The following is a 10000-nucleotide window of genomic DNA, read 5'->3' on the forward strand; positions in this document are numbered from 1 at the left end:
CTCTTTTCCTCTCTCTCTCTCTCTCTCTCTCTCTTTCTTTCTGTCTTTCTCTCTCTCTCTCTCTCTCTCTCTCTCTCTTCTCTCTCTCTCTCTCTCTCTCTCTCTCTCTCTCTCTCTCTCTTTCTCTCTCTCTCTCTCGTTCTATTTCGGTCGGTCCCTGTCAACCCCTACCAGCTCATATCCCCTGCCGGCCTCTGCCATCCCCTGTCGTTCCTTCTCCCTTCTCTCTCTTCTCTCTCTTCATCTTTCCTCTTCCTCTGTCCCCTTCCGACCACCCTCTTACTGCAACTCTCCCATGCTATACCTTGTCTCTCCTGCCTCCCCCTGCCCTTCCCCCTACCCCTGGCATCCGTTCTCCTTTCCTGTCTCCTTTCCTTACCCCTTTCTGCACCTCTTTCTCCCCTCCCTGCCCCTCTCCCCTCTTTACTCCTCCCCCTCTACTCTTATTCCCCCTCCTCTCCCCTCTCCCCCCTTTTCCCCCACTCCCTATCCTCTCCCTCACCTCTCTCCCCATTTCCTCCACTCCCCACTTCCCACCCTCTCCTTCCCCTTCTCCTCCTCCTACATCCTTCTCATCTCTTCCCCCCTTCATCCCCCCCTCCCTCTCCCATCTCTGCCTGCCCCCCCCACCCCCCACCTCTCTTCCCCCTCCCCCTGTAACCGGATGCTTCTTGTGCTCCTACAAAATGCGACGCGTGACCACTCTTTGTCCTCAGATTAGTGGTGACGGATTGGGTTGTGGGGGTGGGAGGGGGAGGGGGAGGGGGAGAGGAGGATGGGGGGGGGGCGAAGGGGAAGGGGTGGATTCGCGTACGATGTTTGCTTGCGAAGGCGTGCCTGCCTGACGGTCGTGTGGGCAGTATATGTGCGTGAGGAAGTGTGGGTGCACATGCATATTCACACACATACACGTATCTAGACGTGTATGTGGGTATGTGTGTGTATTTGCAGTGTTCTCTTTCTTTCTCTTTCTTTTTTTTCTCTCTCTGTCTCTCTCTCTCTATTTTTATATCTCTCTCTCTCACACACACACTCTCTCTCTGTCTCTCTCTATTTCTTTCTTCCTCTGTCTCTCTCTCTCTCTCTCTCTCTCTCTCTCTCTCTCTACTCCTTTCTCCCCCTCTCTCTGTCTCACACACAAATGAAGATAAAGATAAAAGAACACATTCACTGATAAAAAAAGGGAAAGAGAGAAGGGGTTTTTAGGTACACTCAGGGAAGAGCCATCTTGGGTGCGAAATACTCCCTCATGAGATGAAGAAGATAGCACTGATAAAGGCGACCTTCTTGAGGCGAGAACGTAAAAGCTTTTCCTCAGTTTTTCTTTTCATAAATACACATACAGTTCGTACACTAACATATCTGAATTCGCAGAGTATGTACAGTACCTATTGACGCGTAGATGCACAAGGCGAGAAGTTATACATGTCCATATATTTATACTCACAACCTTATCCTATCTCCCATACAACCCCTCCCAAACACACACACACACACACACACAGACAATACACAGACACATAAGCCCACACACAAGCGGCCCCCCCCCACAAGAGCCCTCCCCCCCCTACACACACATGTCTCACCCCCACACCCCTTCACACACACACACACACATGCCCCCCTATCCCCCCCCACACACAAATGTCCCCATCCCCCATTTCCCTACACCCACACACCCCTCCTTTACACACACACACACAGACACACACACACACACACACACACACACACGCTCACAGACACAAGCCCCTCCCCCACACACACACACACCCCCTCACAGACACACGCCCTCCCACCACCATAAACACACCACACAAGACCCCCCCCCCCCCCACCCGCCCAACACACACAAGCCCCCTCCCACACGCAAGCCACCACCCCCCCACACACACAAGCCCCCCCCCCCCCTACCTTAACAAACAGCCCTGACTAAAGACAAGCATTTGTACACTCACCCTCCTTATTACACTCGCGCCATGATGGACGAGAGGACCGTGTTTATCCTTTTTATTATCCTTATCATCATTTTTCACTTCTCCTCCCGGCGCACCTGCAGGTCGGCTGCTTCTGTCCTGCGGGGAACATGGTGCAGGTTGTACGTGTGGAAGTGTTTTGTAGTCTTTCTGAATTATTTGAGAATGTGTTTTGTGCGTTTGTCTGTTCGTCTTTTTCGGTAAAATTTGGAGAGTGGGGAAGGATATCGTGTTGTGTGTGTGTGTAAGGAATAGATAAATAGATGAGTTGATAGATAGATAGATAGATAGATAACTATATCTTTATTATATATATATATATATATTTATATATATATATATATATAGATATATATATATCTATATATCGAGGAGAGAGAGAGAGAGATGAAGGAGAGAGGAGAGAGAAAGACAGACAGGACGAAGAGAGAGAACACACATTACACATTAGACACACACAACACACACACAACACACCACACAAGTAGAGAGAGAGAGAGAGAGAGAGAAGAGGATGAGATGAGAGGGAGAGATGGATAGAAGGAGAGAGGGAGCAGAGAGAAGTTAGACCGAAGAGATAGAGAGAGAGTAGAGAGAGAGAGAGAAGGGAGGAGACGCGAAGACTGGAGAGAGAGAGAATCAGCGAGAGACGACTGGAGGAGAGGAAGAGGACGGGATAAGAAGCGAAAGTCTCAGGGCGAGAGAGAGAGAGGAGAACTCTTGGAGCAAGTGGAGAGAGGGGGGGAAGAGAGAGAGAGGAGATGGAGTATGTTTGATGAGAGAAGAGACGAGAGAGAGATGAGAAGAGAAGGAGGAGATGAGAGAGAGAAGAGAAGAGAGAGACGGCGAGAGAGAGAGGAAAGAGAGACAGAGAAAGGAGATGTATGATGAGAGAGAGAGAGAGAGAACAGACTGACTTGCGAAAGAGAGATGATGAGAGTGATGAAAGAAAGAAATGAGGAGAGATGAGAGAGAGAAGAGCAGAGAGAGAGAGAGAGAGGATGAGAAGAGAGTAGGAGAAGGAGGAGATGAGGGAAGAAGAAAGAGAGGAAGAGAGAGAGGAGAAGAGACCGATGAGGAGACGATCATGATGACCACTAGCTGAGAGAGGGATACGCTGGAGAGAGAGAAGGATGAATGAGAGCGGAAAGAGAGGAGAGAAGAGAGGGAGAGAGAGAGAGAAGAATAGAGAAGACGAGAAGAAGAGAAGAGAGGAGGAGTGATGAGGAAGCTAATGAGGAGAGGAGGGAGATGGAGGAGAAGGAGGAGAGAGAGAGAGAGAGAGAGAGAAAGAGAAAGAGAGAAAAAAGCATCAAGATTGATATCTCTCCCTCGCCCCACTGACACCCCTTCGGAAAACGGTCCAGGGGGAAAGCACCCCTCCTCTCTCCTCCCCGCCTCCCCTCCCCCTGCTGACCCCTCGCCCCTCTCCCGCCCGCTCAATCAGTTCCGGATGACGCCCACGCCCAACCCTCCTCTCCTCAGCCCATCCCACCCTTCCGCCCATATTCTCTTGGCACTCCCCGCCCCTTCACGCCCACTCACGCCCGCGCACGCCCGACGGGAGCCAATGAGGTGGCACGGGAGATGATTTTCTATGCTCGGCGATGCGCAAGAGAGGAGAGGGTGGGGGGGGAGGGTAAAGGGGGAGGAGGAAGAGGGGAGGAGTGGAAGGGGGAGTGGTAGTGGGGGAGGGAGGGCAAGGAGGGAAGAGGGGGTGGGGGAGTGGGGAAGGGGAGAGAAAGAGCAAGGAGGAAGACATAGGGAGGAGGAGGGGAGGGTCGAGCATTGGGAAGAGGGAGAGAGGAGGGGAGGAGGAGGAGGAGGAGGAGGAGGAGGAAGAAGAGGAAAGGGGTAGGGGGGGGAGGAACAGATTAAGGGAGAGGGGAATAAGAGGGAAGGGGGGTGGGGGGGGAGGGGAGAGAGGAGGTCCGGGAGCTGAGAGGAGATGGGGGAGGGGAGGAAGAGAGGGTGGGGGAACAAGGGATGGAGGAGAGGGTGGAAGAGGAGGAGGGGAAGGGAAGGGGTAGAGGTGGAAGAACATAGGAGGGGAGGGGGAGATGAGGGAGGGGGGGAGACAGAGGTCGTAAATCTGTCAAGTGGCAACATGTTTTCCCTTTGATGATGTTTTGGGAAGAGGAGGGGGGGGGGGTTAAGGGGGGGAGGGGAGGGGTAAGGGCGGTTAAGGGGAGGGGGAAGGGGTGGGGTAAAGTCAGGAGAGAAGAGGGGGAAGGATGGGATGAGGAGGGAAGGCAGGAAGAGATAGATAGACGGATAGATAATTAGATAGATAGATAGATAGACAGACATAGAGATAGAGATAGAAATAGATATAGATAGAACGAGAGAGAGAGAGAGAGAGAGAGAGAGAGAGAGAGAGAGAGAGAGAGAGAGAGAGAGAGAGAGAGAGAGAGAGCGACGAGATACGATGAGAGAGAGATAGAAAGGAGAGTCGGAGAGAGAGAGAGAGAGTAGAAAGAGAGGAGAGAGAGAGACGAGCGATGAGAGAGGATGAGGAGAGAGGAGAGGATATGAGAGAATTAGAGAGTGAGAGAGAGGAATGAGAGAGAGAGACAGTGTGATAAGAGAGATTGAATGCAGAGAAGAGACAGAGAGAGTGAGGAGAGACAGAGAGAGGAGATGAGAGAGATGAGAGAGAGGAGGAGGAGCGAGCGAGAGAGAAAGAGAGAGAAAGGAAGATAGAAGGGAGGGGGAGAGGGGGGGGGGGGGGGGAGGGGGGGGGGAGGGGGGGGGGGGGGGGGGGGGAAGGGGCCGGTGGGGTTTAAAGTCCGGAGAGAAGAGGGGGAAGGATGGGAGAGAGGGAAGAGGAAGAGAAGAAGAGGAAGAAAAGAAGAAGAATAAAGAAGACAGACAAAGAGAGAAGAAAAGAAAGAAGAAGGGGAGAGAGAGAGAAGAGAAGAGAGAAGGAAAAAGAAGGGGAGAAAAGGGGGGAGAGAGAGAGAGGGAGAAAGAAGAGAGAGAAGGGGGGAAAGAGGGGAAGAGAGAGAAAGAGGAGGAGAGAGGAGTAAAAGGGGAGAGAGAGAAAGATAGAGGAGAGAGAGAGGAGAAGAGAGAGAGGGGGGAAAATAGAGAGGAAGGGAAGAAGAGAAGAGAGAGAGGGAGGGGGAAAGAGAGAGAGGGGGGAGAAAGGGGAGGAGGAGAAGGGGAGAGAGGGGGAAAGAAGAGAGAGAGAGAGAGAGAGAAGAAATGGAGAGAGAGGAAAAGGGGGAAGAGAGAAGAGAGAGAGAGGGGAGAAAATTGGGGGGAGGAGGAAAAGAATAAATTAAATAAAAAAAAGGGTTTTAATGGGTAGAAGTGAAAAAAGAAGGACGAGGAGAAAAGGGGAAAGATTGTAGATAAAAAAGAGGCGAAAAAAGGAAAAGAGGGAAAAGGGGGGAAAGGAAAAGAGGGAGAAGAGGGGAAAAAGGAAAGGGGGGGGAGGGAGGGTTTTAGATGAAGGAGAGAGGGAAAGCAGGAGGGGTAAAAAAAAAAAAAAAAAAAAAAAAAACTTTTTAAAACAAAATTAATAAATAGATAAATAATAATTCAACAAAAAAAATTAAAAAAAATAAAAAGCCAACAGAATTTAAAAAAAAAAAAAATAAAAAAAAAGAAAAAAGAGGGAAAAAAAAGAAAAGTAATTTAAAAAAAAAAAAAGAAAATTAAAAAGAGGGAAAACCGAATGAAACAAAAAACATTTTTTTTAAAAAAAAAAAAAAAAAAAAAAAAAAAAAAAAAAAAAAAAATTTTAAAAAAAAAAAAAAAAACATAAAACCGAAAAAGACAAATTTAAAAAATTAAAAAAAAAAATAATAAAAAAAAAAAAGAACGTAAAAGGTTAAACAATTTAACCAAAAGGGCCGCAGGGGAAAAGGAGAAAAAATAGAGAGAGAAAAAAAAAGAACGGGAAGGGAAAGAGAAAAAGAAAAAAAAAACCCAAAAAAAAAAAAAAGGGACAAAAAGAAAATTTTTTTGGAGGGTGAAAAAACCCAAGGAGGAAAAAAATTTTTTTAAGAGAAATTGATGAAAAAATGGGAGGTATATATATTTATTTAGATGTTTATTTATATATATATATTTTATATAACATAATATATTTTATATATTATATATATATATATTTTTATGTATATATATAAATATTTATATTTATATATTTATATAGATATTATTTTTATATATATTTTTTATTTTTATATATTTTCTATACTGTATATATATTTTTATATATGTATATTTATATAATTTTTTTTATTTTTAGATTATTTTTATATATTTTGTATGGGTGTTTATATATACATTCAGGCCAATATATGTATATAGATATATATATTTTATATTTATATATATTATATATATATATTTTATTTGGTTGTGTGTATATATATACATACTTGCATATATATGTATATATATATTTATTTATTTATTTATATATATCTATATTATTATGTTATATATTTATATATATTATATATACATTATATATATCTATATATATATATATTCTATATACATATACATATATATTACATATATATATATATATATATTGATATTTATATATTTATTATATATATATACATATATATATCATACGTATAGATATATGTTAAAATATTTATATATTTATATATATATTTATATATTATATATATATATATATATATATTAATATATTATATATATATACAGATACGTATATATATGTGTATATAATCATACATATACACATTATGTTGATACACTGCTAGATAAAGGAGAAAAAAATCAGGAGAGAGAAAAAAAAAAGTAACAGTTGTGCAAGTGGATTTTTATTGCATACCTGAACACAATCGAAAAAATAATTAATCATTTACCCAAAATAAATAAATAATTAATGTGTCATTTCTAACCACATATATATTTGTATATATTTTTTTCTTACTTCTTACCTGCTTTGAGGGTGAAAACTATTTTTCCCTATTATGAGTAGTGTTGCCATTATTAAATAATCTATTTTACTGATGTAAGTTCATCTGATGTAAAATAAAAAGGGAGGCAGTGCAAAGGATAATTAACTAAATAAAATGAAGAATAGATATTTTTTTGAAAGACAGACAGCTAGAGAGATAACTGAAAAACAGTGAATTGAAGAAATGAATAAATAAATGAGTGGATGAAATAAAAACAAAAAAACAAAAAATACAAGAAAGATGAAAATAATAACAAGGCATAAAATAATACTCCCAAACCCCATCAAAAAAAAAAAAAGAAAAAAAAAGGTAAAAACAAAAGTCTACAAAGTATATATATATATATAACTTTTTAATATATATTAATATATATATATATATATATATATATATATATACATACACAACACACACACACACCACACATCACACACACACACACACACACACACACACACTCTAATATATATATTTATATATATATATATATATATATATATATATATATATATATATATACATATATAAGAAAGACAACAGCAGAAATACAGCAATTGCATTAACAGACTGACTGATAAAAAAAAAGTATTTAGATAAGAGAAATGGATGAAAAGGGAAGTTGCAGAACTAAGAGAGAGAAAAAAACACCCATAAGAGGATGATAATGATGATTGATAATTAGATAATGATAATGATAATGATGATAATGATGATAGCAATAAGGATAATCAGGATGATAATAATAATGTTATCAATAACCATGCTAGCAATAATGATGATAATGACAACAACAGTGATAGTAATTATAATGGTATTGATAAAGGTAATGATAAACATAAAGTAATAATCATAGTTAAGATAATGATGATAATAACAATAACAATAATGATGATACGGATGATAATGATTATGAAAACAGTGATATTCATAGTGATAATGATAATGATAACAATGATCATGATTAAAATGATGATGATTATACTAACAATGATAATAATGATATTACTACTGCTGCCACTACTACTAATATTGCTAATAATAATAATGATAATAGCAATATCAATATTGATTATGTTAATAATGATGATGATAATGATAATAGTCGTATCTCTTCAACACATAGTTATGATGATAATAGTAACGATAATAATGACAATAGTGAAACCAATAGGAATGATAATAACTATCATTATAATAATGATAATGATGATGCCAATAGTTACAATGAAATGATGATAATAAGAAGGATGATAATAATAACGATAATAATGATAATGATAATTATAACCATTATTATGACAGTAATAATGATAACAATAACAATAATGATGACCAGGAAATAAATATTAACGATAATGATAATAATAATAATAATAATAATAATAATAATAATAATAATAATAATGGTAATAATAATAACAACAATGATAATGAAAATGATAATGATAACAAAGCAATTATGACAAATATAATGATGATAATAATAACAATAATTACCAAAATAGCATAAAAAGGAAAAATAAACAATCCATTAACCAAAGAAGACAATATAAATAAAAGTGAAAAATTAAGACCAAAGTGAACTTAATCGAAATGAACAGAACCGAAATGAACAGAACGAAAACTAAAAGAACCGAAACGAACAGAACCGAAATGGACAGAACCGAAATGAACAGAACCTAAATGAACAGAACCGAAATGAACAGAACCGAAACAAATAGAACCGAAATGAACAGAATCTAAATGATCAGAACCGAAATGAACAGAACCGAAATGGACAGAACCTAAATGAACAGAACCAAAATGAACAGAACCGAAATGAACAGAACGTAAACTAACAGAACCGAAACGAACAGAACCGAAATGGACAGAACCTAAATCAACAGAACCGAAATGAACAGAACCGAAATGAACAGAACGTAAACGAACAGAACCGAAATAAACAGAACCGAAATGAACAGAACCGAAATGAACAGAACCTAAATCAACAGAACCGAAATGAACAGAACCGAAATGAACAGAACGTAAACGAACAGAACCGAAATGAACAGAACCTAAATGAACAGAACCGAAATGAACAGAACCGAAATGAACAGAACCGAAATGAACAGAACCGAAATGAACCCTTTACCCCCCCCCTGCCCACCTGCCAGGAACCTAAAATCAACAGCGTAACCTAAATGAACACTGAACCGAAACCACCCTGGAACAAGAACCACCCTAAATGAACAGAACCGAAATGAACAGAACCGAAATGAACAGAACCGAAATGAACAGAGCCGAAATGAACAGAACCGAAACGAACAGAACCGAAATGAACAGAGCCGAAATGAACAGAACCGAAACGAACAGAACCGAAATGAACAGAGCCGAAATGAACAGAACCGAAACGAACAGAACCGAAATGAACAGAACCTAAATCAACAGAGCCGAAATGAACAGAACCGAAACGAACAGAACCGAAATGAACAGAACCGAAATTAACAGAACCGAAATGAACAAAACCGAAATGAACAGAACCTAAATGAACAGAACCGAAATGAACAGAGCCGAAATGAACAGAACCGAAACGAACAGAACCGAAATGAACAGAGCCGAAATGAACAGAACCGAAACGAACAGAACCGAAATGAACAGAACCTAAATCAACAGAGCCGAAATGAACAGAACCGAAACGAACAGAACCGAAATGAACAGAACCGAAATTAACAGTACCTAAATCAACAGAACCGAAATGAACAGAACCGAAATGAACAAAACCGAAATGAATAGAACCGAAATGGACAGAACCGAAATGAACAGAACCGAAATGAACAGAACCGAAATGAACAGAACCGAAATGAATAGAACCGAAATGAACAGAACCGAAACGAATAGAACCGAAATGAACAGAACCGAAATGAATAGAACCGAAATGGACAGAACCGAAACGAACAGAACCGAAACGAACAGAACCGAAATGAACAGAACGAAAACTAACAGAACCGAAACGAATAGAACCGAAATGGACAGAACCTAAATGGACAGAACCTAAATGAACAGAACCGAAATGAACAGAACCTAAATGAA

The 10000-nt window shown here is 40.1% G+C and overlaps 1 pseudogene; it reads left to right on the forward strand.

The window, feature by feature from the left end:
• Positions 1-2086: 2086 nt before the first annotated feature.
• Positions 2087-9808, forward strand: LOC147470823 (uncharacterized; annotated as a pseudogene).
• Positions 9809-10000: the final 192 nt, after the last annotated feature.

Source organism: Penaeus japonicus, unplaced genomic scaffold (genome assembly GCF_977035675.1).
Source record: "Penaeus japonicus unplaced genomic scaffold, GWHDUDI00000001_assembly GWHDUDI00000012, whole genome shotgun sequence".
NCBI lineage: Eukaryota > Metazoa > Arthropoda > Malacostraca > Decapoda > Penaeidae > Penaeus > Penaeus japonicus.